Here is a 9,653-nt window from a genome sequence, read left to right on the forward strand (position 1 = left end):
ACCACAGAGCTGTGTTCAATCTTGGAAAGAGGATACCACATATTCACACAGAGAGTTTTCTGTGCTCGTTTATCGACTCATTCCAGCCAATACTGTGGCAAGCCTAACAGCACTATGCTGGAAAATGAGCTCATTTTGATTCCTTGGGTTTCAGTCAGGCTTTCTGTTATTTCAAACAATATTAGATAATGGCCTTCGCTAACAGCAAATAAAAATCCGTTCTAAATTGGAGCAGCCATTGTTGTTTTAGGATGCCAGGCTTATACTGAAAAGCAGCCTGATGAAAATTCAGTGTACCAGACTAATGCAGCAGCTTTAATAACTGAAACCACTGTAAATTCCTCTGAACACTCCCATATTAAGTTGATTGTATCGTGATTATATTAGCGCACCTGTAGAAGTGTTTGCACTGGCTGTAATTATAAAGTCGCCTTCTCAACAAAACAGCATCTTAGGCGTGTTTTTCTCGAGCTCATAACTGCAGCAACAAGGTAATAAGGGTCCTTTGAATTTTAATGGCTTTGTACAAAAAAAAAATACAGAACAAGTTTTGTAATGCTTTGGCATGGTAATTTGTTTTCATTTACTGTCACTTACTTATTTATGTATTCATCCCTTTTAAAGTGCATTTTGCATAAGAGCTTTTCTGCAAATAAGGCAAATAAGGCTGAGAAACAATATGCCACATCAAATGTGCCACTGTGAATGTGCCCTGTGGCCTATCATGCAGCCTTTGAAGCGCTGAGCATGGCGATAAGAGGCCAAAAGAAAAAAAAAAAAAAACAAGGCAATGAAAAAAGATTTCACAATGAATCCATATCACAGATGGCAGGGAGAAAGACCCGCAGTGACAGCGACATTATTTCAGCTGCGATCCCAACACCTGACAAGCCACTGGGCCTAAAATAGGCCAGAAAGTGGGGTGGAGAAATCCAATTTGAAGCAGTGACTTGTGGGACAGGTCCAGCTCAGCGCCGCTGCCCGGTTCAAAGGGAAGTGTCGGACACGGACACAATGAGGCCGGCGTCACGCTGCCATTTCTCCAGGTGAGAGTGTGTGACGACGGAGGAGATGGATATGTGATACGGCCCTGAGTAATGGAGGCTTTCTCCGCCGCTGCATTAGTCACCTGCGCTTGTCCGCAGCCCATGAGCGCTCGGATTGAGGAGGATATCACACACTGCATGTCATTAATCTCTGTACAAACAACAATGCGCACATATTCCAGCAGCGCCCAGACACTGGCACCTGCTCCTGGCATTTAGATTTATGTTGAGTGTCGTGATGAATCACTGATAACACTAAGCTTATGGAAATATCTCTGACATCCACTGCATCCACCGTGGCCCACATCCCTAATCATAACATTTAGCTTTGATTCACCAGAAAATAGCATGGACTCCAATGTATTATTCTGGAGATGGCATGTTTTGCCATATTATATATATATAAGCACTCCACATCTCACGTCCAGTTTTAGCATTCTAATGCAAAGGTTCTTCTTTTGTCTCTCTTCCCTTTTCTCAGAAAGAACTACTTGACAGCTTTATGTTGAGTGTTGAGTTCTTTTCACAGCAGAAAAATGGACAGGAACACTTGAGTGGAGCTTGGTTTCTTTCCCAGAAAAGAATAGAAAGCTTTAAGTGCTGTTTATCTGGTGTTGACAGGTTTGGTGGTCTACCTGGCCTTGGACAGTTGTTAGGAGCCGAGCTGTACATATCGGAATATTAGCATATTTACATATGGCATTGTTATTTCATTGATTTTCATTGATTCCAGCCTTTTGAACGAGTCAGAACTGAGCAGGATTGTAAAACTGAGCCAGAACTGGACAGTGGTTAAATTAGACCCTGAGAGCTGTCCTTTGTGTTGTTGGCTATTGCAGTTCATGCTGAAATATACCCTTGGTGGACCCAAAGCAACGGACAAGCTATGCCTATGATAAAACATGCATTATGTATCCACCGCATTGAACCGGCACCTCTTGTTCTAGTCTCGCTGAACATGAACCGTCCAAGAATCGCCCAACAGCTGCCAAAAAACAAACTGGATATTCTGTAATGGTAATTGCAACCACTGCTAGCAAAACAAACATCTCCACAAATATATCACCATACCTCAGTGTAATTGCCAAATTACCAAGGCTAATGAGCAATGGCTAAGGTTAGCACTGGAGGGCCTGGAAGAAGCAGCATAGCCACTGGCTACAGGTGGGTAACAGGCAATATTTTCTTTAAAGTTCCAGAGAAAAGCAGTCTTCCCTTCAGTGAAATAAATCATTCATGCTTCCAGCCCACAGCAAGTGGCTCCTTGCAGCAGCTCTGTGAGCTGAGCTTCCTCTGTAGCTGCACACGCTTTAACCACCTGCCAGCAAAGCACACGGCTACATAATAATACAGAACAATAGAGAAACTCAGCCACCAGTATTGAATCATTACACTTTCATGGCTTTCACAGCATGTACACAACAAATGCTTATTGATCTTATTGATCAATATAAGCACACAGATGTTGACATCAGGGCTGCACAATACATCGCTGATTATTCATCATCGCAAGGTCAGGCTTCTTATGATTGATATCCAGTGGCCAGCCGTGACTATTAGCCTTGAGTTCAGGCCATATGTGTCAAAGCCAGCTTAAAACAAGAAATAATAACCCAATAGAGACATGCCAACTTTATTCTAGCACCCCTTAGGGATTCCTGTAGCATGCTAGCACTAAGCTGACACAATTTAGCATTAAGCTAACACAACTCACATTAGTCTTTGTTTTTGGTCCTAATCATGGGCATTTGAAGGTTGTAGGAGGTATATTAACATCAGAATGTAGTATATTTGTTACTCTAAATACTTGTTAAGCCCACTTCACCCTGCTCTTCAATGGTCAGGACCCACACAGGTATGACATGGGTGGTGGATAGTTCCCAGCGAGAAGTGACACTGACGTGGGGGTATGTTAGTCTTAACCGCAATGTTACAGGAGTGTCCACTCACTGTCCACTTTATTGGATACACCTACCTTGTTGGTCCATCTTGTAGATGCAAATTCAGAGACATTAACTCATTTACTGTGGCACAGTTCAGTTCATTTCTAGCAAAGAATGTTTGTCATGTAGTCCTTCACCACTGGTCAAAGAATGCTGCCCATAAGACACTGGTGGCTGGATATTTCTGGTTGGTGGACTATTCTTTGTACAGCAGTTAAAAACTCCAGCAGCACTGCTGTGTCTGATCCACTTGTACAGGCCCAGCACACACTAACACACCACCGTCAGTGTCAATGCTGTGCTGAGAATGATCCACAACCCAAATCATAGCTACTCAGCTAATTTTTCTATGCTAATTCCTAAAGTATCTGAATAAAAATCTCCCATTGCACATTTCTTTTTGTTCTGGCCTCGTGGCTTGAGCAAAGAAGTGTAGGGGCAGATTGACAAATGGTGTGGCACATTGCTAAATGGGGGAAGCACACTTATCAAACTGGACCTTTAAAGGCTAGGCGCTGTTTGCTGTGCTACGATCAATCGCTAACGCTTGCTTTTCACTTCAGTGGTGGACCTTTGATGATCAAACAGTGGGGAGTGGGGGCTGGCGCAACATAATTAGAAGTTTGCTGTGTCTCAGATGCTGCGATGGGATAATAGGAAAGATCTGCCTCCCTCCAAGGTCTCATTACTCCGTTTAGACACATCTCCAGGAAACGTACGGAAAGAGACAGATGCTAACCAGTTTAGAGCACACACTCGCTCAGCGTAAACTGTATAAAAACAACCTCAGGGTATTATGAGGCACAGTGTAAATGCCAGCACTATGTTCATATCAGTAGTCTAGAGTCATTGTTATAGTTTTTTTTCCATTTTCTGGATTATGATCAAATCAAAACTAATCAGAATTTATTTATATAATGTTTTTTCAACTGATGTTGTCACAAAGCAGCTTTACAGAACTGGTATGTCAATGACAGTGTACTGTGATGACAATGATACGAAGAAGAAATAAATAACCTCTGCACTCAGTATTGATACGATCTTAATCTTAGATCTGGCCAAAATCTAAAAGATACATTAAAGAAAATGCATTAGGATTGAAAAAAGCCAAGTGAATTCAAGTGAAAATGTATGTTGTTGAAAGATGAGTAAAAAAAATACAGAGGATGTAGCACATCAAAACATCCATAGGTAAGATGTGGGCTTTCTGCTCCTGGGGCTCCACAGCGTAATTTATTTTAACTTCACTGTTCTGATATTGGGAGGCACGGTGGTGCAGCAGGTAGGTGTCGCAGTCACACAGCTCCAGGGACCTGGAGGTTGTGGATTCGATTCCCACTCCGGGTGACTGTCTGTGAGGAGTGTGGTGTGTTCTCCCTGTGTCTGTGTGGGTTTCCTCCGGGTGACTGTCTGTGAGGAGTGTGGTGTGTTCTCCCTGTGTCTGTGTGGGTTTCCTCCGGGTGACTGTCTGTGAGGAGTGTGGTGTGTTCTCTCTGTGTCTGTGTGGGTTTCCTCCGGGTGACTGTCTGTGAGGAGTTGGTGTGTTCTCCCTGTGTCTGCGTGGGTTTCCTCCGGGTGACTGTCTGTGAGGAGTGTGGTGTGTTCTCCCTGTGTCTGCGTGGGTTTCCTCCAGGTGCTCCGGTTTCCTCCCACAGTTCAAAAACACACGTTGGTAAGTGGACTGGCGACTCAAAAGTGACCGTAGGTGTGAGTGTGTGAGTGAATGTGTGTGTGTGTCTGTGTTGCCCTGTGAAGGACTGGCGCCCCCTCCAGGGTGTATTCCCGCCTTGTGCCCAATGATTCCAGGTAGGCTCTGGACCCACCGCAACCCTGAACTGGATAAGCGGTTACAGATAATGAATGAATGAATGAATGTTCTGATATTTATGAGGAGGGCGAGGAATGGGAGGTTTCCTATCCTCCTTCTGAAGTTACAAAGTGCAGTTTCTGCAGTGCTGAGCCCAGAGTAGCAACAACAGAAGCTCTCTTCTCCCTGTTACAGCTTTGTGAAGAATCACAAAGATGTCATCTTTGAGAGACATTCAAATAGCTTCACTCTCGCATCAGATCTGAAAACATCCATGAGTGTTATTCTACATGAGGTTCCTCTTTTTCTCATATCAAAAAGATAACAAAACTGCTCATTGGGATGCATCCTATGCTGTTACAAATGCAAATACCTGCTCATTTGTGTACATTAGGAACTGTAAATATGCCCAGTATGATATTTGGACCTGTGGCTGTGTTGTGCTGGCTGTAATTACTCACACACTGTTAAAAAGGCCAGCTCTGCCGGCCAGCCACGTGAAACACTGTTTAACAGACAGCTCCTGGAGAACAGCCCTCCCAAAGCTTTCAGGATGAAACAGATTCTCAGAAGCGCTGGCACCTCTCTATAGATAAACAGCCATTTACTTCATAGGAAGCCTTTGGCACTTTGAGGAGGTCCCTCTCCGACCTCTCGGGGGCTTTTGGCCTCGATGTGTGAACATCCACAAAGATAGCCCGGCTCCCCAGGCAGAGTTCCACACTCAGGCGGACATACGGAGGTACGGAGTTAGAAAGTCTTGTCGTCACTAGGAGAATCAACCGGTTCCTGCTGCTCCACACTCTGCCTGTCACACCAGCGTATCTGGGACATGTCAGGAGGTGTCACTGATGCTTTCATTTCATCTGAAGCAAAAAAAAAAAGTGAGGAGGGGGAGAAAAAAACATCATGAAAGAGGAATATTAATGCGATGTCTATTCACATTTCGTCTGAATGCCGAGGCCCAGGAGGCCCACAGGCAGCGTGTACAAATAAATGCCTGTTTATTCATGCACTTTCAATCTCTTAAAAACTAATGCTCTCAGAGAATCAACCACCATTCCGAGGAGTTGATTAAATTTCAAAAAAAGAAAACACTATCCTTTCATCCTTACTGCCTTTTCTTCTCCTCCAAGTGAATTCTTAAAAAAGATTAGCGATGGGACTTTCCCCTCCTCTAAAATCCCTAAGCTCAAAAAAAAAGATGATGAAACGGCCGAGAGATTGAACAAAGTGTTTAGTGGGGTGGGGGGAGACCATCCAAGAGATACAGTATAGTTTATTCAGTCGAGTAAAGGCATCCAAGTCTACAGCCATTTACGGAATCTGTGTCCCGCGCTGTCCTTGTGTTTGTCTTTGACGCTGAGATCCACTCATTATGTTTGTGGGGCTTTGTTTATTTAAAAAATGTGCCTGAGTGTTTACCTGACCCCTTTTCAGACATGTAACATCACACAGCTCACAAAGCACAGCTATACTGCATAGAACAGTGGTCCCTGAGGACCCCCAGATGGTCAAGTGCTTTTGCTCCAATCCAACTCATAATGTACATAAATAGAGCAAAAATATGAACCATCTGGAATGGACACATTGTATATCTGGATATATCTTGTTAACTTGGACACGGATTGGGAATGGAACGTTCATTTACAGTGAAAAATATTCCCTGTATTATTGACTAGGACTTGGGTTTTCCATGATAAGGTTTTAAAAGAGTATGGCAGACTCCAATGTAGGTGGATGACAGGAACGTGAGCTTCACCTTGGTGCTGTGTGAGAAGGAAAAGCAAGAAAATTGTTTATGATCTTCGCCTCATAAAATATTATCACTGAGGGTTATGATGGCCAGTCGACCGTGACACTTGCTGGTACGATTCTAACGGCTTCTTTTAAAGGCAGGTCAGGAGCAGGCCTGCGGAAAACAAAGGCTCTGTGATGGACGGTCCGAGGAAAGGAGCTTCTCCTGAAGCGTTAATCATTTTCTCCCTCCACTGCCTTCCAGAGGCAGGGGAGAAATTAAAGAGACCTGCAGCGCGCCATGTTGTCATTTGAAATGGATACCTCAATTCTGAATTTCTGCATTCTCATCGCTTACAGACTGTGTGTACCAGCAGAATAAGTGAATGAGCAAAGATGAGTTCAGAGGCAGGTGCCTTGGTGATTCATAATCAATTTATGAATAACAGTGCGCAGTCCTTATTTCACTATTTTAGGCCAGTCTGACAGGCTTCCAATACAAATCCAAGCTAAACTATTTTTTAGTTTTCTTTTAGCATTCATACAAGCCTTCTGTTACCACAAACAAAACCCAAAAATGTAGACTTTTTTACTAAATACATCCTGGTTTGAAATATAATCTCAGAATTTAAAGGGAGTGTACAGCAAGAACATCTGTCTCAAGTACTGCTGGGCACCAGTTACAGCACCTCATGAGGACATGTTGTACTAGGACAGAGAATTGAGGGGAAAGGCTGCACCACTCTCCTTTGTGCATTACACTGCCATGGACGATAAATGAAGAATAAATGAACACGATAGAAAATTTTAATGCCATTCATTCTGCGCAATTTTAGGTGAATTTTCGTAAATAAATAAAAAAAATTGGAACAATATAAATCTCCTTAGTTTTGCACCACTTGTCAAAACTGCATCTGTTTCCAGACATATGTGGTTCATTTAAAATGTGACAGAGTTATGTTACTAATATTCTGCCCCCACCCCTAATTTAATATTGTCTAGAATTTAACAATTCAGAAATGACCGTCTTTAATATGACCATGTTCATGAGAAGTTATGTTGGGTGGTGTTACATGCTTACACAGATTATTTCCTCAGGGCAGGGAATGTAGCTAACTGTTAGCTTTATTGGTGTATTACGTATTTTTCGTACATTATAAGGTTATATCCGCCTAAAAACACAATATAACGCTATGAGCGAAAATTACATAGTCTGTTGCGTAGCTAGCTTTTTTAAAAATACGTACGAATGTCCAAAACCGAATTAAACGGGCTCCAACAGAAAGAAAGCGTTAGCTACTCAACCTTTTGAAAAAGACGCTAGAGCATTATGGGAAATGTAGTTCCAGTAGTGAATTAATTAGATAGATAGATAGATAGATAGATAGATAGATAGATAGATAGATAGATAGATAGATAGATAGATAGATAGATAGATATTTTTTTAAAAATACGTACAAATGCCCAAAACCGAATTAAATGGGCTCCAACGGAAAGAAAGCGTTAGCTACTCAAGCTTTTAAAAAAGACGCTAGAGCATTATGGGAAATGTAGTTCCAGTAGTGAATTAGATAGATAGATAGATAGATAGATAGATAGATAGATAGATAGAGATCTATCTATATAATTTTTTAAAAATACGTACGAATGTCCAAAACCGAATTAAACGGGCTCCAACGGAAAGAAAGCGTTAGCTACTCAAGCTTTTGAAAAAGACGCTACAGCATTATGGGAAATGTAGTTCCTGTAGTGAATTAGCGTGAAGTGTTTCGTAGTTCTGCTCAGCAATCCATGACACAATTGACATTTTATCGCTGTGAATTTTGTGAGATACAGCAACATTTTACTGGGGTATATGTCCAGGTGATTAGGTCTAGAGACGTATAGTTATATTCCATTCTCCCCTCCATTTATCCTACAGCGCAATAAATAGGTGAATATTTTAGGGTACTGGGGAAAACCCTTTGGCCTTTTTTTTATGGGGAGGGGCAAAGTGAAGAACATCAAAAGGATCCATTTATTTATTTCTCCTGCAGTCAAAGCTTCCCTTAAAATCTTCACCAGCACCAGAGTTCAAAGAGCATCAATATTTTATAAGTCCCACTTTTCTATTGTCCAGCCTTCACATACATAAACAATCACAGGAAAAAACATGGCCTGAACAATTCTTATCCTTCTCTGCAGGGGCATAGAGACATCTGAAGCACCTTCTTTCAAGCTCCTTCATCCATCTTGCACCAGTGTGTGAAGGATCTTTTTAACCGTTGGAATCTATGTTGTCAATAATGGATTCACGCAGGCAAAAGGTTTCCAACATTTCTGTGTCTACACTATCAGCGGTTTGTGAGGTTTTCTCTGTTTTCATAACCTTTATTTTCAGCCTATCCACCACTATTTTGTTGCTATATTATTTAACCTAAATGCATTCAGGCTGCTCTGAACCCTTCTGACGTGGCTAGAGTATGAAGCTACAGAACTGCCCTCAGCTGGGATGTCAATAATGTCAATATTGAAGGTCACTCTTCATAATAAATATTATAATAACATTTTTGCTGTCTGTAAAAACTGCTTTACCAAAAAAGAGTCCAGCTTTAAACAGGCATCTGGCAGCAGTCAGTCTTGAAAAGAATGTTCTGAAAACAGCAGCTGAACCATTGGCAAGGGCCTGAGACAGCAAATGGCTGTTAAAACTGCAGCAGAACTGTATGATATTCCATAGGAGGCTCCTTAAAAACATCAACAAGTGACATGACACTCTCCAAATGACATTACTGTGCGATTTGAGCTCACAGGCAAATTGACTATTTCACTATCTCTGCTAACACACTCTCCAATGCAACGCACATCAAACTCGGCAGACATGGAAATGGAGAGGTTTCATTACGATACACCCACAAAGATGAAATCCCTGAGGGGGAAGAAATGATGGGGGGAAATCCCCATGAGAAAATAGTCTTTGGAGTTATTTATAAATGAATATATCCATGAAACTGTTACCATGTCTGTTATTCAAGATATATATTCATGCGTTTCGTCATGCCCCAATCCCCTCCAGTGGAAATCCGGAAATCCAGAGCTGTGTTTGTGTGCAACTTTCCATTTAGTTTACTTTATTTCTAT

This window comes from Hoplias malabaricus, chromosome X2, assembly GCF_029633855.1.
Source record: "Hoplias malabaricus isolate fHopMal1 chromosome X2, fHopMal1.hap1, whole genome shotgun sequence".
In the NCBI taxonomy this organism is placed as follows: domain Eukaryota; kingdom Metazoa; phylum Chordata; class Actinopteri; order Characiformes; family Erythrinidae; genus Hoplias; species Hoplias malabaricus.